Below are 24,165 nucleotides of genomic sequence, written 5' to 3'. Positions count from 1 at the left end.
CACTGCTTAGGGGATGCACCTTCCGAAGCACATTTATGAGATGAGCTCAAAACTAGAGCAAGATAAGTGACACCAGGGGTGTTGCTTGGTCTGGAAAAGATCAGGGGCTAAGCTAATGTCGGGAATGGTGGGACTCAGGGCTAGTTAGCATTCTGGTTGTAGCACCTGAGCTTCTATCCAGGGCTATACCTCCCTCAACCCCCGCCCCCCCCTAGCAATGCCTCTGAGTGATACGGCCCTGGGCTCAGATAACAGTACTGCCTCTAGCCTATCTTCCATTGACCTCGTCCAACAACCCCCCACCCCCCTTGCACCACAGCCTCCTAATGCACATTCAATCCGTGGGCAAGTGCACGTCAGTTATGGGCTGGCCCTGCAGCATGTCCTGTTCATCATGCATGCACTTGAGGCCAAACCAGCACTCACAGCAGCTCATGTGAAAAATCTAACAACCACATCATCACATAATGCAGATGCCACATTCCTGTGGCCATCTACAGCATCACGTGGGACAGGTTGCTGTGGCCACAATGCCAATGTGCACATCACATCTGAGGGTGATGTCATGTAGGACTGCACAGGCTCCAGTTATGATGCATATGATTAGGGGTGTATACAGTAGCACTCCCCCAGAGTGGCCAGGGCACATGAAGCATAACTTGAGTATGCCAAATATGCATTCAATGGGATTTCTGTATAATAATGTTGCTGGCCTCAGGACACAGGTTTCCTGAAAGGAGGGAGCAGGTGAGTATTCAGGGGGTGCACATTATCACCCGTGTGGGAAAGGGGATTCGGGGCAATGTGTGTCATTGTGTACAGATGCAATTCTGTGCAAGGACGTGTGTCAAGACTTAACTAGCAACCAGGTCTCTCCATATATTCCAGCTTCAAATTGCCGTGCAATGGCTGAGCGGTGGTATATGGAGCTCTTACACGTTGCCCCAGCGTAGTTTGCATTCACTTTCAATGTGAAGCTGTCAACATCACCCACCATCTGCACATTGACTTAGTGCTTGTGTCTATGGTTACCTTAGATGTGTGGCAGCTGGGAGTCTGAGGGTCACATGGGTCAATCAATGGCTCCGGACACCCCAAGAGACCCTGCTGTGTCATAGACTGCTTGCACCATGGCAGCCTTTGGCCGTGGCACCGCAATGTGTTGACTGGCAGTTAAGAGGATCATATTGAGAATGCCCTGGACTGTGATGACTGGGAGATACCAGAGCTTCTGCCACTTGTTCTCTGAGAATAGGCAGTGATATGACAAGATATGATATTTTACTTATATCGCACTCGTACACAGGTGTTTCAGTGTGCCACACGAGTGGCAAAGAAATGCAAGGTACTCACCATCACGTTGGTGAAGTGAAACCCTCCTCCCAATGTCATGTCATATCAAGGATTATATGTCGTGATAACACAATACCTCAGCGTGACCACCTCATACGCTATTTGGACAAGAAATATCCTCTTATACATTATTTTCCTCCTCTGCTTCCTTCTCCTTATTAGACGTTGCAGCAGGGTGATACCCAGCCGATCCGCAATTTTGGAGATCTGGGTGTACCTTAACGTAGTGGGCTTTTATACTGTCAGCCCTGCTGTGATGGGCGTGCCCTTAGCCTGTGTTTTGACTGGACGAATCAGCTTTCCTCTTTTATGTGACCATTTGCACCGCTTTCAGATTGGAGCAAATCCAGAAGGGTATTTTGGGTTGTAAATGGTGTGCTCTGGGTTTGAGAATCAGTGGTTTGGGGCATTTGATCACTGGTTGGTGGAAACTTCCCTCTTGCATTCTTAATGTGGGTGATGTCAATGTTTTGCGCTCATTTTGTGTGATCCTTTTGTACTTTGTGTGCTTGCGCATCTCAGAGACGAGCATCTCTGTGAATCGTGCACATTTATTTTTGGTGCATTTTGGGACAAAGGGCCTCATTACGACCCAGGCGGTAAGGGGTTTACGGCGGCATAAACAGCGCTGACCCTTACCGCCTGATTCCGAGGTCCCTTAGCGCCATGGAGGATTTAACACCTGCTTTTAGCAGGTGTTAAAATCCATGGCGCTAAGGGACCTTGTTGTTAATTACGCCACCGTAATTTACGGTGGTGTAATTAACGCCTTCCCCACTCCCATTATGCCCTATGGGGCAAAAATGGGAATGGGGAAGGGTAAATGGGGATTGGGGACTTACCGCCCCGCCAACCTCGGAATGGGGCGGTAAGTCCGCCAACCACCATGGCGTAAACGTAGTCTGCACAAATAAGTGGGACTTTAATAACACATCTGATGAGATGTAGACTATTTATTTGCAAATGCCAACATGAGCATAACTTTGTAACAAAAACATGTGCATCTCCTCAGATGCCCCAAAAATGAGTACACCCTCCTAAAAACACAAGCAAATTATTTCAGTCAATTTGTTTCATGTTCATTCTCTTTTTGTTTTATATACATAATAAGTCTGCGAATATGACAATAGTGCATGTTTAGCTTCAGCTGTGTGGTGAGTCTACTTTGTAATGTGGATCACTTTCCATGGGATAGATGTAGGCCATTTAAATGCCTCGGGTGGTATTTTTGCCATGTCCTTCAGTAATGTCATGGAGTGATATCAATGACTGTATTGCTATAGAGGAGGGTTATGTATTCAATTCACATATTTAAGTAGAAACTGTCAGTGTGATTGATAGACAGCCACACAGGAAGTGCTCTACTCCCCAAGTCCTCATTTTGACTGTACAAGTTGAAAGATGGTGAACCTCTGAGAGGTAGCCAGGATGTGTATTGGCATTATGGTCTGTTTTATCAGCTCTGAGAACACATGCATATCATGTACACTCACTGGCCAGTGGCCTGATCAAGTGGCACCCATATATATCGGCACACCATCCTGCCTTAAACCGTTGTTCTGTCAATTAGTACCAATAGATGTAGCTGTCAGTTGTAGCTCCATAATAGTTAGAATTCGCCTTCATAACTATGTTGTGTGCATGCGGCAAGATTTGTACATGCAAGGAACGCCGGCGTCTCTTGTTCGTTTACACGTTTTTCAAGGCCGCAGGAGTATGAGGGCCACATGGGTGGAATCACTGCCAGTACAAATGCACCGTACCCAGCTATTTCTTAAAATGCCCTCACTGTTCCTGCCCCGGTACATGTATAATGAGGCATGCCTATATACACACCCTGTCAGATGTAAGGTTAACATTAAAGACCTTGCTTTGAGTATTATGATATCCCCACTGTGACAGAACTGGTCTTCTGGAAGGAGACTGCGGTAAAGGAATGCAAGGCTGGCTGTACCTTGACTGGTGGGGGTATGGCAAATGCCCCCTCCCACTGACTCACCATCCCCAGTATGATATGGGTTGGGAAGCGGTACTTCAGAGAGACGTGAAAGAAAGAAGGTGATCCGCTTCCTATATATCATTGTGCGCTTGACATTCGCCACAGCAGCATGATGGCTACTGGACTGGCCATTTTGGGAATGTGTACCAGTCTCTATGTGCCGAGCTTTTATACTGTGTTGTGGGTTGTGATTGGGGTGCATTAAGTGCTTCTTTGGTTGATCTAATCAGTTGCATTCTTTTCTGGGGCACTTGCTCCACATTGTGAAAGAAGAAATTGTTGAAGGCCATTTTATCCAGCAAATCCAGTGATCAGATTTTGTGATTGAAGATTTTGTTGCATCTTTGCTCACTTTTGCATGATTAATTTGGTGTATTTGCATGCTTGCCACTCACTTTTCACATCATTTGTACACATTCTGTGCTCCTATTATGCACTGGTGCATCTCCGAGATGTGCAATCCTATATATAAATCACATCTATTTCTGGCACTTTTGTTGCACATTTGTTAGCCATCTCTGATTTGTACTCATTCTTTCTTTTGAGAATCTAGCCCGTAATGTTTTGAGTTAGGTCTATATCACAGGTTATTGACTGCATTCTGATTGGTTGAAAGGAGGTCTCTAATGACATTCATGTTCAAGTGTCATTAAAACAGCTGGTTTCAAGCTGTCTTGAAAAGGAATTGGTAGTCAAGGACTTTTTCAGGTTCCACATTTTCATATAGCACTGAATGAAATTGAGACAATTGTATTTGAAGTGTGTTTCTACCCACAGAATAAAACAAGCAATAATCATCTTTGAACCCAGTTTTTGTTAGATGAAGGATCGGGAGTAACGTACATACCACATATACAAAGGTGGGCAATGTGAACAGCCTCCATGCATATTAATGTGGCAGAGAAAACTGTTCAAAATCTGATTTATCCATTTGGTCAAAGTGAAAAAAAACAATGAAAATGCAATCAGGTGAAGCTGCAAATATCAATAGGCTGTGAAAAAGTTGCTGGGGTGGACTGGGAACAAAAAGAGGCCCTGGAACTAATTTTCAAAGTGGCCCCATATTGTACATTTTCAGCAAGCCCAGCCCTTTTCCTATGAGAACATTTGGAAATAAAATAGGTTACCATACAAAAGAAGCCCAGGGTGTAGAGGCCTACGACATCTCCAGAGTTCCGTATCGGCCAGTCCAGCCCTGGACTGCACTAAGAGACCAGCAAAGTCAACGTCGTGTGTATTTGTTTGCTCATTTAGTTTAGAAACAAAATGGCATTTCTTTCTAATCCCTGTGCCAAGAAAATCAGTTGTAAGAGATGAAATGGCTTTTGGCGCAGGCCCCTTTCATGCACGCCCTGTTGTCCGTGGCTGTGCCCCTGGATACTTATGTTTCCTTAAATATATTGTCAACTGAAGCACGAACAATGTAGTGCTTTGGTTGACAGTAAATTTAAGAAAACACTAGCAGCTCAGTACATGGAGCTGTCCATTTATTTATTTTCATTTTTATAACGCGCCACTCACCCAGGTCTCAGGGCACACATGAAAACACAGACAGACAACTGGGGTCAAACAGAGCAAATAGATTGCTGTATCCTGCAAACTTTCTAAATCTACCTGCCTCGACTCTCGGCCCTCTGCAACTAATCCAGAACAGGACTGCGAGACTTGTCCTTGGCCTCAAGCCCTGGGATCGTATCTCTCCAGCTCTGAAATCTCTTCACTGGCTCCCAGTGGATGCAAGGATTACATTCAAAACCCTCTGCATTGTCCACAAGGCTTTCTGGGGCCTGGGTCCAAAATACCTTCACCTATCCCTCCGCAAATACCTCCCCTCTCGAGCTCTTCGCTCCTCTACCTCCAACTCACTCAGGGTCAGTCGTTTTTCTAACAAACGAGCTGGGGGTAGATCTCTGTCTTCGGCTGGGACAGCCTCCCTGCCACTCTAAAACTTGAGGAGAACCATCTCTGGTTCCGGAAGCACCTCAAGAAATTCCTCTTTTCTTCTGCCTTCGCTCCTCCTCTCCCCTGCTGATCGGTTCTCTCTTGGCACTGTGCACCTGGCCACCCTCTGTCTTTTGGGCCCAGGTACCTGCTCATCCTGTCACCCTCCCGCACTGTCTCCGGGCCACCCCTTGCACTGGGGTCTGTATCTGTACCCATACGGCCCCCCCTTTTTCTTCCTGCACTTATCAGACCTACCCTGTCTGCTGCCTTAAACCTAGCACTTGCAAATTGCTGGCTGCATTACCACTGTTTGTTGCCTTTATTATTTATTTATTGTTATTTATCTGTTTCTCCTCTGCTTCTCACTTTCCACCTGTCCCCCCTTCCATGCACTTTCCCCCTCCCCCCTCTCCCATGCACTTGCGAGTTCTCAATGTCACTGGGTCTAGTAAGATCGCTGTTTTGTTCTCCCCTGTTCCCCTCCCTTGCATTGTCGCACTCTGAAACACTTGTGTACGAGCGCAATACGCCGGAAGTGCAGCTTCCCTTCAGTCCTTTCTGCTCCTAAACGCCAGCTGCGTTTGTCACCTCTCTGAACACACGCTCTTTGAGTGCAATCGGCCATGCAGCCATGCTAATCCTCTGTTATTAGATGGCAGACATTCGAACCGAAACTGATAAATATATCAGAACTCCGATTGCTGGTCAACGGAGGAAACCTTTCAGATGCTTGACATGAAAGTTCATTCTTAGACGAACCTGACAGATAGGCACTTAAAGTCTTACGCTCAGAAAACATCTTGTGAAGCAAATGGATTTTCAAACACTGTTTTTATCACATTTTATCGAAAAAGTTCTCATGAGAAAATACATTCTTGAAAAAATGTGATCCCGGCTGGGCCTGGCCCTGGTTTACTTTTCCCTCTCTGCGCCTGATGTTAAACACTGTTTCTGTGTGGGAAGGGGAGCTGTAAATCACAGATAAACACCAGTTCTTGCGCCTAAAAATCTCCCTAAATGCTGTTCTATGCATTTCAGTGCGCAGGAGCCAAAATGAGCTTTCTCCTCCAGCCCAGGCCAAGAATAAGCCACTGGGCCCAGAGCAACAAATCCCTTTGGCTCGTTCCCGCGCTTTTATAGAGAGTAAGAACGGAAACTGCATACACAAGGAATGTATAGAATGCTAGCGATCCTGTCCTTGCTGTAAATCATGTTAACCAATTACATATAGAATTATGCATCGGTACCTATTAACTACGGGCATATACGCCGCTGAGGGGTTCCAAATGACGTGTGGGATAGACCATTTAGAATTATTATTTACTATCTGGGCCCCCACTACCCTCCACCCGCCATGGTCCCTATGCACTAGCATTGAAAGAGGAGGCATGAGGAAACTATACACAGTATTAAAACCAGGATTCCTTCTCCCTTCAGCTACCCAAAAACAAAAATAAAAACGCCCTGGCAGAGAAAATGCCCTCCACCCTGCCACCCTGCCATGATGCCATGGCAGGTGATTCTGTGTGTCATAATCCTCTGTCACCACGTGAGATTAGTCGACCATAGCATTCAGAAATGAAATGGTTGTGAATGGCTTGCAATGGAAGCCATACACAACAAAAGGGTCTCTACTGGATCCTGTTTTGGTGTATGAGTTTTTGGATATCTACTGATCTACACCAGCTAAAATATCCACTTACAATTGCATCTTGAAATTGGTTATTGGGTGATGATGGAGAATATTGGCAGCTGTTGATATGTTTTGTTAGGCAGTGGACTCCACCCCCACCGCATTGTTCTTTCCCACGTGACAAATGCAGTCTAGTATTTAATTATGTTCATTTTGGGTTTTGAACAAATATGTTCAACCGGGTTTTGTTATAGCCCTTTGCCATTGGCCAACTGTAATTGCTATTAGTGATTCTTAAGCAATAATTGGTGAGCCGGGGCGGGTGGTGGAGCATTATTGCATCTGGTAATGCCACAGGACCCATAGTTACAGACCCAAGCTAAGCAAGGGTCTTAACGAAGGCCCTAGGGCATTGCCTGACACAATAATGCCCACACGTGAGGGTCTTATAGCCCTTTGGACCGGAGTACTAGTAGTGAAATCTTTAAGGTTGTATGACGCCTTAAGCGTTGCACAACTGAAAACAAAAAATAACAAATGGCTGCCATGGAACAGGGAGAAGTGCCTACACGTTGTCCCTTCTTCCTTTCCATGGCACTCACGGAAATACGAAGAGAAAGTAAACAGAAAAGATGGCCACCAGGGAACAGGGAGAAGGGACTACACGTTTCCCTGTCCATGGTGGCCTGGACCTGGCTACGAGCAGCGACGGAGGCTTTGTTGGGCTGGTAACAACTCGGCAAGGTCCAATGAGCTTGCTTGTTACAAGCTCATTGTCCTTCGCTGGGTACTAATGCACAGTATAAACCTTCTGCCCCACATTCTAATGTGTCTTCTCTTTCCCTGTTCAATTTAGAAAAATCTGCCCTCACTATTCTAAAAGCATTCTCTCCCTTGAGCTCTACAAGCGAAGCTTAGGTCTATAGCAAATGGAAAGGGCATTAGACTGCTAGCAGGATCCTGGGTCTGGGTGACTAGGCATCATTCTATACTAGTGTCTACTGATAAATTGCTTTTGTGCTGTAACTGCAGGTACATAGTGTATTGTTTGTTTGTATTGCAATGTTTTTTTCCAATTTGAAATCATGATTGAGGAATGGTTGTCAATATTTTCCCTCTGACTCTTATTCTGTTTAAGAATTCGGGACGAGCCATAGATTGGTAATATTTGTTAAGCGAAATTGCATTTTAGATAAACATATTGGTTATTGGTTATATGTATTTTAGATATGTGTGTAATAGTCTCCTTACATTAATCATACCCGTTATTGAGACGTAGAAAGTGTCACATGAGGGAAAGGCACTGTGGTTACAGACGTGAGGACACCAGGGAACGTTCTTTTTCAGTAGCCCTAGGGTGGGGGTTGGGGGTGCATTGGTGCGGTTTGCACAAGCTTTGATGCACAGCATGGTTTGGTTTCGTTGATTGAAATCACTTGACCTCTGACCTCAGGCTTTGTATACCTAAGTGACTATTGATACTGTTTTTAAAGGGTGCAGAATAAATAAACAAGGGAGGGTTGAGCTGTCAGGAGCTGCACAGCGGCCCTTTGAAAGGGTGTCAGCGTTTGTCGATTCAGGACACGAGTTCACCTCATTTCGTAGAGGTCCTTTGCTTTGAAAACGCCGTTACCAGAAAGTTTGGAAAAGGCGAAAGGAGCAGTTGACTTTGTAAAGTAGATGTTTCTTTTCTTAACCAGTTAGAATGATTTTGCTGTTTCGACATCCAGTGAAGCGGCAAAGAGGTTCCTGTTTTTTTTTTTTTTTGGGAAACCAGTGCCAGATTTATTTGGAAACAAATGCCCAACTATTTGGTAACAAGAGAAACAGCACCAAGCTAGATATTGACACTGGAGGCAAATGTAAGTTTTTTAAATTAAATCATGCGGTCACATTTATTAAATATGTCATCCTTATTTCCGTGAAAGGGTGCATTTTGCTAGACAGAAACATGTATTATATGACTGCCAGAAAGAAAACATGTTTTTTTTTGCGTGCAATAATCAGGAAATATGTTGTGCCGAATGCACCGACTGGCCTTGACCGCAGCTACCCTCTGCGCCCAGGACAGTCCTCTGCTCTGAGCGGAATGTTATGTTATGTTAAAGGATATTTATACCGGGCACTATCACTACCGGAGGGGTCCCCTGGGGCTCTGGCGGATCTGAAAGGGAAGGAGGGTGCAGTGGGTTAGTTGGACTGAGTGGAATAAGAGCAAGAGAGCGGTGATGTGCTGTTGGTAGCATCAGTTCGGTTAGCACCGTTCGCTGAGCTGAAGTGCACTTTTCATTGGTTGCCGTCATGTGCTGTTGAGCGAGATGATGTGTGGTTTGCTTTGTTGTTGCAGTGTAGTTTAGTGCGTGCGGTTTGTTGTGCTTGGTGGAATGACTGTGCTTGGTTGGAGTATGAGCGGTGTAGGCAGATGGGTGAGATTTATAGTATGGTTGGTTAATGGCATCACTATCTAGATGTGGCACAAGCTAATCTCCAAAATTCTATCTAGATGCAGTCATGCTAATCTCCACAATTCTATCTAGATGTGATGCATGCTAATCTTCAGAGTTCTATCTAGATGTGATGCATGCTAATCTCCACAATTCTATCTAGATGTGATGCATGCTAATCTCCACAATTCTATCTAGATGTGATGCATGCTAATCTTCAGAGTTCTATCTAGATGTGATGCATGCTAATCTCCACAATTCTATCTAGATGTGATGCATGCTAATCTCCACAATTCTATCTAGATGTGATGCATGCTAATCTTCAGAGTTCTATCTAGATGTGATGCATGCTAATCTCCACAATTCTATCTAGATGTGATGCATGCTAATCTCCACAATTCTATCTAGATGTGATGCATGCTAATCTCCACAATTCTATCTAGAAGTGATGCATGCTAATCTTCAGAGTTCTATCTTGATGTGTGTGACGCATGATTATCTTCACAGTTCACAGTCCAAAGGACAAGCGAAAAACCCTTGCTCACTATTCTTAGAGAGGCACAGATCCACCCTACTGATGAGGTCCAACCAGACCGAAACACGTGTCTGGGGTTTCTGTTGGCACTCTTGTTCAGAGGAGAATTGCCTAGCAGTTCGGTGCTGGACTGCCCCAGGGCAGGACAAAGACTGATATGTTTGGGATATTTCTTCTCTGTGAAAGATAGTGAGCTAAAGACTCTGGGTAAGGCTCTCGTAACCAGGACTAATGTCTGGCAGAGGGACTCCCAGGACCCCCCTTGTTAATTTGCAAGGCCATATTTAGACACTAGCCACAGTTAGTAGCCAAACGCAAGCTAATCTTCACAATTCTCTCTAGATGTGACAGAGGCTAATCTTTACAATCTTGTCTAGGTGTGGTGCAAGTTGACATTCACCATTCTGTCTAGATATGACGCAAGCCGCAAGCTAGTCTTTACAATCCTGTCTAGGTGTGGTGCAAGTTGACATTCACCATTCTGTCTAGATATAACGCAAGCCGCAAGCTAATCTTTACAATCCTGTTTAGGTGTGGTGCAAGTGAACATTCACAGTTCCCTTTAGATGTGACACAAGCTAATCTTCACAATTCTGTCTAGATGTGATGCAAGCTAATCTTTACAATCCTGTTTAGGTGTGGTGCAAGCGGACATTCACAATTCTCTGTAGATGTGACGCAAGCAAATCTTCACAATGCTGTCTAGATACGATGCAAGCTAGTATTACATTTGTCTAGATATGACGCAAGCTAATCTTCACAAATCTTCTATCCGAGTGTGATGCATGGCTAAACTTCACCTGGGCAGAGTGTGAACGCCTACATTGGAGGGACAATAGTAACTGCAAAACACAGAGATTTAAGGTATCTGGATAGAGGGAGAACGCCTAAGTATGGGACACAGCAGTAAATAACACCACTGAACGGCTGGTACACAGCAGTGATAAGGGTATTCTTTACTAGCTGGCTGATTTTGGTATGCTAGGTTGTGTACGTAATACGAGGCAGGGCTTTTTGGAATACAGTGATTGCTGTACTCGCCACCCAGACCACACTTATCTTGTCAGTCGCTGCTGGTTGAAGGCTGGTTACTTACTTCTCAGGCGAACACGGGTAAACACGGACTGGAGCAGCTTCTTTTGGAGCTTCTCTTTGCCTTTGGACCATTAGCCGCAGGGTCTGCATGGGCAGTGGGCTGCCCTAGGGGGTGTGGTTAAGAGCCTACCTCCTGGATGGAAACAGCCTATCATGGGCACTGGGCAGGGGCAGAGGGCAGGGGAGAGGTCACAGGTGCAGCATAAAATTTGAAAAAAAAAAACATGATCAGGGGAATGGATGAAAAAATCGAGCAGGGGAAAGCAGGGGAATGGAGAAAAAATGAGCTGAGGAAAGCAGGCCAGTGGATGAAATAAACTAGCAGGGCAACGGATAAAATAAAAACGAGCAGGGGTAAGGATAAAAAAACAAGCAGGAGAAAGCAGGCGAGTGGAGAAAAGGAAGGGCTGCAGGGGCAAAAGTACACCTGCCTCATCAAGGCCTGGATGCTGGATGGAAAGTGTCCTTGTCCAGAGGAGGCTTTGGCTTCCCTAGGGAAACAGCTAATCACAGGGATGGGGAAGGGGGAGGGAAGGTGCCAGGGGAGAGGTCACAGGTGCGGCAGAAAAATTGGAAAAAACCCAGCAAACTAACAGGCAGCAAAGCAGGTTGCTTCTGTACTGTGTAGTACTGTACTGTGTAGTTCCAGTTTCCAGCTACAGATTCCAAATGACACTTATCCGCAGCATGCACTCAATCGTTAATTTACCTTTTTTTAATTTGGAATGCACAAATCCTGTGCAAAGCTAAATGGTTATGTGCAACGGTGACCCCCAATAAATATCAATGAGCTGACTTTGCAATGTGCATATCTTTGTGCCTAGCCCTGGACCCATGGGCGGTGTCCTGTATGGAGAAGCACTTTTCCATTGTTCTGTTTACAGCCTAATGGTGTGGCATTGCAATGTCTATCCCTTAAAAGGATAGGAGTCACTATAGTAAACACTCTACCACATTTTGAGGCTCACTTCAGGGGTGAAAGGAGTGTTCTCGTAGGAGCACTTCCAGCAGCCCTCAAAGGAAAAGAGAGGATGTACTGCTATTGGCTGCTTTGTTGTCAAGAGGGGACCGGGACCCATCTCAGCTGGGAATGGGAGGCCTACCAGGGAATAATCCAGAGCCAGCCCTTTCTGCGAGTTGGACAATGGCAGTTAAGAGGACCCCAAAACCTGCCCCCCACTTTTCAGCTAGCATGCTTTGTTACAGGCTTCTGTTATCTCCAGCCTTACCTCAGATACTTTCCAGTGCTGTTCCGTTTATTTCAGATCGCCAGTGCCCCTAAGTGCAGCCTCTAGGTAAACCAGACACATCAGCTTGACGCTAGGGCATCACCGGCCAAAGGAGAGAGCCCAACAGACAGAGAGAAAGCCTGAAGCAATCCTTGAAGACTTTTTCTGAGACACCAGCAGACAGCACAGAGAACAAGCAGTGGCATAGCATCCCTCCGTGCCAGTGCCAGAACATGGCAGAGCGGTGTAGAGGACTCAGCGTGCCCCTACAAGAACACAGAGATCACCTTTGGATTCCGACTCCAATGTTCCCTCATAATTGACTATGCTGGTAAGGGCTGATAGGATTTGTGGACCAAAACAACTGTCGATCCGCGGGTTGCAAACCTTTGCCCTACACCATAAGAGACCTAATGAGAAGAAGAAACAACCCCTCTGAACTTACCGGTAGACCCCATTGCAATGGGTCCTGTAAAGTAAACTCGAACATTGGACTTCCTAGACCGCCATCTTTGGTACGTTGCAAATCCATGCTGAGAAAATGAGGGGCTCATCCACACACATTTTCCTAGACCGCCATCTTTGGTACGTTGCAAATCCATGCTGGGAAAATGAGGGACTCATCCACACATGTTTTCCTATGCTCACACCAAAACAAATTCATAGACCTGTGTACCCCAGCCTGGATACAGCCTTCAGGTACAGTCCGCCCCTGTCATATTTAGTTGGAATATGACAGGAGAGGAGAGCATGATGTCATTCCAAGTAGTGGGTGGGGCTTTCCCCTGACATGGACAGCCTGATTCACTGACACAGGCTCCATGGAACCGCCCTGCTCTTGTGTTAGCCCTGCAGGTACCAATAGAGGGTAGTTCAAACAGTCCCCCATAGATCCTAGCTGCAGAGGATAAAAAAGGAGAGAGGAAACCCAACAAACCTTTAATATGTAACTGTGTCAACATGAAGGCAACTCACACCCCTCAGTACCAATGACAGTGAACTAACATATCTGGGTCTTTTTGCAGTAAACAACCCCTGCTAGGAGGACCCCATTTATAAGATACAAGAATGGTTTGCACAAGCCAGAGAGTCTAGTCTCTCAGCATTTTCAAGGGGGATCTGCTGCTTTAAAAGGGAACCGCCCAGGGAAAACCATTAACCAGAGAGACTCTTTGATCACAGCAGGCAAGAAGGTGGGTGGGTCCTAGTATCAAGAGGAGTGAGCCCAGAACTCTTTCTGTTGAGAGAAGGGTTCAGCCATATTGGTTCTGGGACACCCCTTTTTCCTGTAGTGACCCCTTACATTTTCCGGTTGCCAAGCACTCTTTTTATTAGCTCAAATAAACAGAGAATTGTTAGTAAGGACCTCAGGAGTGATTCACTAAGACCCCAGGATTGGTTCACTATGGCAAACGTGGCTTTAAGAGAAGTATGGGCCCCTCTTTCAGGCAGATCATCTGAAGACTTCACTTGAAGCACAAAGAAGAACTCATCTTTGGACCCTGGCTGAAGAGACAGTTTGCCTTACAGCTTCCGCCAGTGAAGAAAGGCCAGGAACATCCAAAGAGGGAAGCACAATCCCTCACTTAACTTCTCCCAGGGAACAGATGGAAAAAATAACTCAGAAGATCACCCAGCCACTTTAGGCCCGGTACCCAGTCAGCACAGAGCAGGCCCTGCTAGGTTCTGCAGCAAGCTCTCTGGGCAGGGAGTGCCAGAAGGACTCTGAACCCCAAAACCAGGGGCAAGGCAGCTTCCTGCAAAACACTCTTAGCTCTGGGCCCTCCGACTTAAAGGACAGTGCAAGCCTATTGAAGAGGCGGGGCGAAGTGCAACGAGAAGCACCACCCATCGTCAGCCTTTCCGCAACCGCCTGCAACGTTGACCACCGTCAAGCATCGAGCGACCGTCGTTAAGCCGCAGTCACTGAATGAACCGGAGATGTCTCGACCAGTGCTTCAGAACCATCATTCAGCAAAGAGACAATGATCCCTGACCTCGAATCGCCATGAAGGCCTGCCTGCAGCCATTCGCCAAGCTTCGCTCGCCAAACCATCTTACTGCGTGATACCTGCCGCTGACTCCCGTCTTGAACTCTGTCGCAGAAGCCTGAAAAGCACCTTGTAGCTGACCCAACGCTGTCGAGCACCATTACCAACTACAGCAAGAGGTTCATTGTGGTTCTATTCCCCAGGTCCTTCCCAGAAGGCCCTGAGTGACATTTTAAGACTTTTTCTCCCTTTCTGCTGAAGTCAAGAAGCCTTTTGAAAAACGATTGTGGTTATTAACTATAAGAACTACCCTTCTGTCAGTATCCAGAGTGCATCCCTTTTCCTTCTTAGAAACTGTCTTTTCTCTGAATTCCTTACAGGGTGGGTTGTATTAAGTAGTGTTATTAAATTGTCTTTTGTGAGAATAAAGTAGATATTTTCATACAAACTTGACTGGACACTTCTTTTATCATTGGTAATAATTTTATTTTCTCTCTGTTGCAAATAGCCAACAATCCACAACCTTTAGAGACGATAAGCATACAATTCCATCCTTGTTACCAAAATTGAACACAGAGGTTTATAATTTTAATTATGTATTATAATAATGTATGATTTATATAGCACCTTTATCCAAAGCACTTTCCATAGAACATATTTACATACATTATTATTACCCAATCGAAATTGGTACTCAAGTGAGACGCAGTACATAAAAGGAAAGAGTAGAGAAGGTAGAGGCAAAAATGGGCATGTTAGAAGAAGCCCGAATCCTACAGTGTGTTTGCAATGCACCATCCCACATCTCAGTAAATCCTAATAACTTGATACGATAGAGACACTAGTCCCTGAGGGAGTTTAGATGGGCAGCTTAGACTATCACCTCTAGGATAAGCCAGCTCCTTAAATACTAAGGGTCAACCTTAAATAGCACAAACCTGGGTTTTAAGGATGCCTGAGATAGAGAGGAGGTTTATTATGAGACGATAGAGAGAGAGGTGCCTTGGGGCTCTTCAAAACGTCTATAAAAGCCCACAAACCACCTCAGGGAGTTGGAGCGATTCTTGTGCATCTGTGAGATGGTGCACATAGTTTTCCCTGCAGAGGGCAGCAGTCAACTCTTCTTTCCTTTCTGGCTGTATGGTCCAGTATGAGACAATGACGCCTAGATTAATTACTGATAATCCCCATTACCTGTAGTCCCTCTCCTTCTCATCATTGTTGTATCAGACCTGTACTTAATTGCGGTGAATCCCACCTCCCATGCCAGATTATATGGCATGTGTAGAATAGGATCCTTCTATTCCATATATTCCAAATAAGAGAGGTCTCCTTGTGGCCAATCCTCAACTCATCCACCAACTCTACCTCACTGCACAAAAGCACAGATGACTAGAGAGGGAGGATGTGCCATAATGACTGGGACGAGGAGGACTAGAACCATTAGTCATAGGGTATTAGTAAGTGATCAATGCCCTACCCCCACATTCCTCCACCTCCTCTAGTCTTCTTCTTAAATAAGCAATATTTTAGCACAGGGACTTTGCCGACTTAAGCAGAAGAAGCAACACTGCAGATATCAAATTGATGCAACACCAGCGCATGGGAATTTTGCCAACAAACAAGAATTCAAGAATGTGTCTTTTTACTCACTGAATAACCCCCAAGCTTGAAAGATATTGGTATAGATCGAAGCTTTGAAGCTTGTAATGAAACACAAAGGTATACAACCTAACCTACATTGCAGCTTTACAGGTGTGAGCCAAAGGAAATCGCTGCAGCTCTGCCCAGGATACAGGGTATAGAACACTATAAAATATAGGACCACATAGGGGTTGGAAGCTGCTTTAGAGAGCAGACCACTGCAATGGTAGCCCTAATCCAGAATCACAGCATAATTGTAGATGCATTTGCACCTTGACATGACAAGCTGGATGGGGGTATTCATGAGTGCCTTCTCAATTCAGTACAGAGAAGCACGTAGGACTGAAGGATGATTTCCTCAAATTTATGGAAGGAGAGAAATATGTTCTGCTGTAAGGGATGATTAGGACAGAGTAACAGAGCTTCAGGCTTTACAATAAGGAAAGGTTCTAGACAGACAAGAGCCCCCAATTTTCCAATTCTTTGGGCCAATGTGAACACCTGAAGGAAAAAGCTCTAATGAAAAGGAATTTTAAGTCTGCTGAATTTAATGGTTCAAGGACAGTTACGTACAAGGCAAAGCTAGTAGGAACTCACCATTGTCAATATATGGGTCCTAGCCAAACTCTTGAAAAGCTTGAATACCGAAAAAAAGCTGCAGACCAACCATCCTAGGGTTTCCTGATAATCCTACTGGCCACCCACTGTTCATGCAATCAAGACAATTTAATCCCCCAAGGAAAAGCAATAGGATTTCTGGGGGTCAATTAGTCTAAACGAGAGAGCGCGACACTTATTGAAAGACATCCAATGCTTTGCCTAAGAAGTTAGGGTGGAGGTCCTGTGTGGCTTTTGGTTAAATGATGCTATATTGTGTCAGAGTCCCAGTCACTGTAGGCTGCTTCTTTCAATTAACAGATCAATCGAAAGAAGGAATCCCCCAAATCTGCTCAAAGTGTTCAAAGAACCATCAAGATCCTCCAGAGCTGAGGGGCATCAATTAATGGGTCGGCAAGGAGAAAAGAAGGGCGCTCATTTTCAGTAGGTTGTTCTCCTCTGAAATGTTGCAGTTGTGAATAGGATTGAAAGCTTAGAGAAGCTGGTCTGGCCATGAATGAATATCACATTCACCCTTCAAACATGAGCATTTGGAGTGAAAGAAGTGCCTTGATCCAAAAGGATTCAAGGTAGGTTGGAAGTCATTACCACAGATCTCCTTGAACATCTGAGGGCAGAGGGACACCTCCTGTGACCAAGGAAAGACCCTGCTCAAATGATCATTTCTCAGTTCACCTTGTGTCGAAACACTGCAATGAATCCAAAAGAGGAAACAAGGTAGTAGGAGTAGAGTCAGGTTTATTTACATACAGCTGTGCAAAACTTGACGAGTAATCAAAAAATGGGGCCCCAGAGCACCCCTTAGCAGCATCATGCTAGGTATTTAGAATTTCACTGATTTTTGCCACATGACAATATTTCCATCTACTGAGATTCTTCTCATAGGATCTTTCATGAGTAATGGGCCCTGATTCTCTGATCAACACATGACCCCTTATTCCTGTTCTCAGGCAAATGTGCCTCACCTTCATGGGTGACGTGTCATGTGTCACTGGGAATGCCTGAACCCCAGGCGGAGCCTAACATCATAGCCTTATAGACTTACACACTTATCAGTTCCTGCCAGCCATCACACTACTGCATTTACCACATCATGGCTCTGGTTAATACTGCAGTGTTGCACTGCCCATGAAAGGTGCATGGCAGCTGCTCAGAAGCACAAAAGCAGCCTTTCCACCAATTACTCCAGAAGACAATCCAGAAAGGCAAACATGGAGGATCCTAAATCCACTTGCTGGTTGACTTATGGCATAGCAATATAGTTTACTGACTTCACCAAGACTGCTTTCTGTTTACTCAAGGAGACACAAGCTCCCAACAACAAACACTTAATAATTGTAAGGGGGTAAAGAAAACAGTGTAGCTTAATTGCAGGTTACCTTAACTGCACTCGCACATTCTGAATGCTCAAAGGGCCTACTAGGACTGCCTCGCTCTTTCATTGTTATATTTCCCTCTCATTCCTGTGTACCCTTCCTGTTACCCTGTGGGTGCATTGAAACACAATTCACTTTGAAGAGGTATAGTCAGACATTCTCGCTCCAAGCTCCGCCCCTATGTTGCCTATATGTTGGGAACCAGAGATGACGGCATGTGGTGTTCCAGTCAGTGTACCAACATCACAGAGAACCATTGCGACAAGATTTCCATTAAGGAAACCCTATCGAAATGGGAGGGGACATAGCACTCTTTTGAATGAAGTACCGGAATAAATGTGCATTTGAACATAGAACGGAGCCTGATGACATCACATGAAAGGGAGTTGACATATATCATTCTCTAAAAGACTTAAAGAATAGACGGTACAGATGAGCAACATTTCGGTCTCGAGATGAAGATGCTCAATCTACAGAAACACTGATGAATATGTAAATCAGTTTACACCTGCACAGTTGCTGGAAATGCAAGTAGGGAAAAGTACTCAAAAGACTGGCTACATAGTGAATTAGATTGCGGCAATGCGCCAATGTATGTACACAGGAATGTAAATGACCTGGATGTTCCACACCACACTTTTAGCAGGCCTGAAAGTTCATGAACAAGAAAAAGACTTTAAAAATGAGTGGCAGAGCTGGGAATTACTGATGGCATGGCAAGTTTCAGAGATGATGGGGCTGGCCCTGAACCAATACAAAAGACTGCAGTGTAACTGATGCCTGTCAAGAAAGCTACAAAGAATGTGAGAAAGGAACACGCTCCTGTTTGAAGCAGTATGAAAAAACAGTACAGGTTTCTACAGGTCATCATTTAAAGGGATTAAATACTGCAAAAGGCTTGAAAAGAGTGGTTTCAAGTCACGAAACTAAAAGACACAGTGAAGCTATCCTCCCTTTATTTCTTAGACGAAGTCCACAGCTACAAGGCCAAATTCAAAAGCTAATTGTCTGGAATAACTGAAGAAGAGTTGACAGTTAGTGGGTTAATTGGAGGGGAGGCATGATCACGCCGAGCTTCCATGCACCTGTAATGGTAGCCTGCGTGCTGCTAGCGTGAGGAATATTCCAGAAGGGTACAAGGGTGGCAAACAAATCATAGTCGGCTGCATAATGAAGAGCCCTATAGTATGATGACCCAATGAATTGTTGTGTATTTGGTGACGACAATAGTCACCAGTTATTGGGGGTGGGTTCTGGTGCCCACCTGACCTAAGTACCCAATCATAACCTGTGGCTATATAGAACGCATGTTCTTAGATGTTCACGGAGAAACAATCATGGGTGCCCATACATTGTGTAGTTTCCCGTGTAATATGACTTCAGCAGTGACACATTTTTGTTATAAAGGAACTGTTTTTTGTTAAAAGCTTGGAGATTGAGCTGTACAGTGTCGGACGATGCCCGTTGTACTCCCTGTTTTAGATCATTGATATTAAAACAGAATAGCACTTTGCCAAACTTCCTGAGTCGTTTTGATTATTGATGTCTGAGTAACATATGAATCCCCATCCAGCTTTGAGTTTTGCTACCCTGTCTTAAAGGGCTCTTGAGAATAAGAGTTCACTTGGTAGCAGAGGTGATGGTTAAAGACCCATTGATCTAATTAAATCTTGACGGTCCCGGTAATATCGGATGTCCTCCGCCATTTAGCTGAAAGGATGTGAAGCTGATGTAGATAGCGGTTAGATTAAAGTACAAACCCTTGCAAGGTTAGGTATGATGGGTCCCTCGCTTCTCCCTGTGGAAACCCCTCCTGACATCTATGGGAAGCTGAATGGACGGCAGGCTGAATCGGCTGATTGAGGGGGAGACTATCCTGAGATTCGGAAGTCGAAAGACAAATGATTAGTAGATTTGGGAACGCAGTAAACTGTTTACATGGGGAAAACTAACAACGGGAAACAGTAATGGAGGGGTGGTTGAGTATTATGAATATTGATAAAAGGAATTGAATAAGAGATACATGGAAGATGAGCGTTCCATAGGGCAAAGCCAGAGACCTGCACTCAGTAGTGTCAGAAGAAAATATCTAAAATCTAGAAATACATTTATAGGAGACAAACAGACAAGGTCTGTTAAGGAAGATATTTTACACCCCCCATGAGGGGTGAAATTTAGGGGCAATAAGAGCCGTGAGGAACGTCAGCTAGGAGATACATGTGGGCCAGACAAGTATGTTTGTATGTTTTGTAGGTTATTTGTATGTAAGTGAGAAGAAAAGTGAAGTGTCAAAAAAGGAGAAATTGTTTATTTTTGTTATTTAGAGTATTGACTGAGTAGAGAAGATAAATTGAAATGAGGTGTAGAGGGTTTTAGCTGCGACGATTGGTGCATGCTCATGTTGGAGTGACTGTGTAGAGTGTTATTTTGGTTGAAGCGCGGTAAGTATCGATAGGCGAGTGTCATATTGGAGGGTATTACTCCACTTGCGCATATGTAGCAGCAGTTACCCAAACACGTACCCAAACTCAAACAGTATTGCACAGATTCGGTTAAAGGAACAGTGAATAAAATGTTAATGCCATGGCCACAAGGGGGATCACTGGCAAAAGCGGTTTTACAGCATATTACCACATATTTGCATGCAGCATACACAGGAAAAAAACTGAAAAAAAGGCTAGCTACTTTAGAGTTTTTTAAGATGTATCATGAGGAAATGGGAAGACCCACCTCCTGAAGACTGGATATTAAGTGAAGGCGCAGAGGGGGGTGATGAGGCTTCAGCTCTCCCTGCTGTGCCTGAAGTAAATGATGATAAGTCAAAGGATGGAGTGTATCCACTCAGAGAGCTTAAAGCAGCAGCAGGGTATAGTAATCCAACGTATGAACCACGTGCTTATAGCAGTGATGAGGGTTCGGGGAAAGCTCCAGAGAAAGACGTGATCTCAGCAGTCCCACAGGACAAGGAGATAAGTGAACGACCAGGCATGATCCTGGATATAGAAAGAGAAATAAAGAGATAGAAAGAGGAAAAAGACAAAACTGATGAGATAGCACTCATACAAAATGAGTGGATGGCAGGTCAGATATTGCTCAAACTCGATGAGACGAGCATTGGGGAAGTACGGCAAAAGGAAGATCAAGACAAGCAAAATAATGAAGACGGGGACAGAAAGAAACGATTGAAAGGATGAGCTTAAACAAAAGGACAGGAAAAGACGAGAAGAGGGGTATCAAGAAGAACAGCTGAGGAAGGAAGAAAGAGCATAAGAGCAAATGAAGTATGATAATAGAGAGTGAGCAATCGAAGAACGGGATGGAATACAGAAGAAGAGAGAAGAGGAAGGGAAGTTAAGAGAAAAGAGAATACAAATGTGAAAAAATGATGAAATATGCAGGGCAAATGAGAGAAGAGAGATGAAGAGACAGGAGGAAGAAGGAATTAGGGAAGAAGCAAAGAATCGAAGAGCATTAGATGAGGAAATGGAATGGAAAAGGAGGAAGAGAGGGCACGATATTGATCGTATTGAGAAAGAGTTAAGAAATCCAAATCCAGTAGTAGCATGGGAGGATATAGAAGAATTCTTCCCATCACAGGAGCCAATAGCAGGGCCTTCTAGGAGAAATCTAGAGGAGGATTTTGAAGAGGAAACTATTGGGGACAGAATTGTGAAAGCATATCATGAGATTAAGATGAAAAATGAATTAAAAAGTTAAGGGAAAAATTATCTGAGCACCAAACTCTGTCTCTGGATAGGCTAAGTCTGAATAGTGACGAAAAAGAGGGTAGTCACACAAGTTGGGGACAGGAAATGTATGGCGAAGAAGGGGAAGCCCTCCATGAGGAAGAGGGGGCCAGTGCAAGTGGGTTTGGGGAATGTTTATTAACAGATAAAGAGGTTAGATGGTCAGAGTCAGACCTAGACTGACCTAAACCGAGGATCTAGTGGCACTGCCAGGTCCATCTAAAGGACGATCTCAGAGTGTGCATGGCGAATTGCTGCCGTATGTAAGTAGATTAAGGTCATTGCCAGGGTGACGACGATCTGGAAGCATTGTCCCTACTATGGCTAGGTAAATGATGGAAGCCGATTGTGATCTTGGGATTTCACAGTTTCCTTTATTAGAGAAAGGAGGGGTTAGACCACAGTATATTCCATGGCATCAATTCGATAAGGACAACTTAAGATGTAAGTTGCCCAGTTTAACATTGGGTGCCGGAAAATGGATCTATGAGTTAGAGAAGATGACAGGAGGTAATACGTTATCCATAGGAGACATTGCAGCCATCCTTGGGTAAAGAGCTGACGACATTTGTTCCAGAGCGGGATATGCAGGAGTTACCACGCAGAACAGGGCACACGATGGTGCACCATTTAATAATTGTAAAGCAGCGGTTTGGAAAGTGCTTATAGTGCAGTATGCTGACACATCAGATATGGGAGCCATAATGGCACGAAAAATGCAGGAAGGGGAAGACCCGCTTGCTTACATTCAAAATTTCCAAGAGCAGTGGTCTTTGGAAACACGAGAGCCGTAGGGGAAATCTGTACCAGTGTTTTATCACATTTTAATTCAAGGGTTGCCGGAACAGGTACAGAGGCAGCTCAAAAAATTGGTGGGTATGGAAGCGAAGCCATGGCCAGAGATTCAACTGACCATTGTGCACCATTGTCGACTGTTGCAAGAGAAAATCAAAAAGAAGGAGGATACTAGGAAGGTAGAGGAAGCCAAATGCGTACAGAAAAAACTATCTAAATATGCCATTGAAGGGGCTATGTTAACTAGTGGAGATGGGACAGGATCACAACAGACTGCAGGTATGCTTCAAGTGAATTACCAATGGCAGCCAGAGCAAACAGGAAATGGGTTTATGCAGAGAGAGAGAGGAGGTTTCCGAGGTCAAAGAAACTTTCAGAATAGCCAAGGATATTTTCAGAATAATCAAGGTAATAATCAAAGTATGCAGGATGGACAAATGGGGAGATTCTCTCCTGTATGTTGGACATGTGGAATGACAGGGCATATAGCATGAACATGTAGGAGCCAAGGGTATGTACAGAGTGGGAAATTCTTGGAGAAGGGGGCAGCTTATCCTCCAGCATTCAGCCTGCAAGTGAGGGATGGATCTGGTGAGTTGTTATTCAGACTACAGATACCTATGAATGAGGAAGGGGGTCAGATATTCCCCCTAGAATTACAAGCAGCCATAGTACGAGGAGAATTGGCCATGCTCGAAGGATTTGATGATGAGGGCAGGCCATGGAGAACAGTGATTGCTGTTGAAGAAGGGTACAGATTAATTGACATCACTGATTAGGATATATTTAAAGATTACCCATCAGATGATGAAGTGGTGTTTGAAATAAGCATCGCATATTGGATTAGAACAGAAAGAAGGGAGATAGCACAACGAATGGCGATCATGCGACAACGTTGCCATGTATTTTGATGAGGATATGGAAAAGGTGCCCATTTCTTTATGGACAACAGGCCCTTATCACGTGGGACTACTGAAAGTAATAGGAGAGGTTAAGATTAAGCTGAAACCAGGGGCAATTTGACCTCATTTAAGGCAATATCCTATGTCCAGCTAAGCAGATGAGGGGATTTTTAAGACTATAGGGGTCATTCCGAGTTGGGCGGTAGGGGCTTAATGGCACCGTTAAGGATGGCTGTGCCGTTAAGCCCCTACCGCTCTATTCCGAGGTCCCTTAGTGGGTCCCAGCAGCAACGGCTGGTCTGACCAGCCGTTCTTATCGGGACCCGTTAAGGGACCTTGGAGCTAATAATGGGCCCGTTATTAGCGCCTTCCCCATTCCCATTGAGCCCTATGGGGGCACAAATTGGAATACAAGTTGGAACAGCTACACTACCCTGCTCATGTTACTAGGGACAGCTTTGCAGCAGCTATTGCTGAAGATTGGCTCGTACCGAACCTGTTGGAACACGTAGCATGTTATGTAGTAAACTGCATCATATGTCAAAAGTTTATTGCTGGACACACATTGCAAACAGTCAGATGAGTTATTCCTACACCAAATGGTCCTTTTCAGCAACTACACATTGATTATGTGGATATGCTGCATGTCTTTAATGGTTATAGGCGTATGATAGTGGTAGTGTGCCTGTTCTCGATATGGATTGGATCAGGTCCATGCACACATCCTGATGCCACTTGCGCAGTGAGATTCCTAGTTCAAGAAGTTTTCCCTAGATGGGGAGTATGTGAGATGCTGAGATCAGATAAAGGCCCCCATTTTGTAAATGAAGTATTTGAACAAATCAGCGTATTGCTTGACAT

The sequence above is a fragment of the Ambystoma mexicanum genome, chromosome 6p (genome assembly GCF_040938575.1).
Source record: "Ambystoma mexicanum isolate Mex_15411 chromosome 6p, UKY_AmexF1_1, whole genome shotgun sequence".
Taxonomy (NCBI): Eukaryota; Metazoa; Chordata; class Amphibia; order Caudata; family Ambystomatidae; genus Ambystoma; species Ambystoma mexicanum.
The sequence above is the reverse complement of the archived record's forward strand: the minus strand, read 5'-3'. Positions refer to the sequence as shown.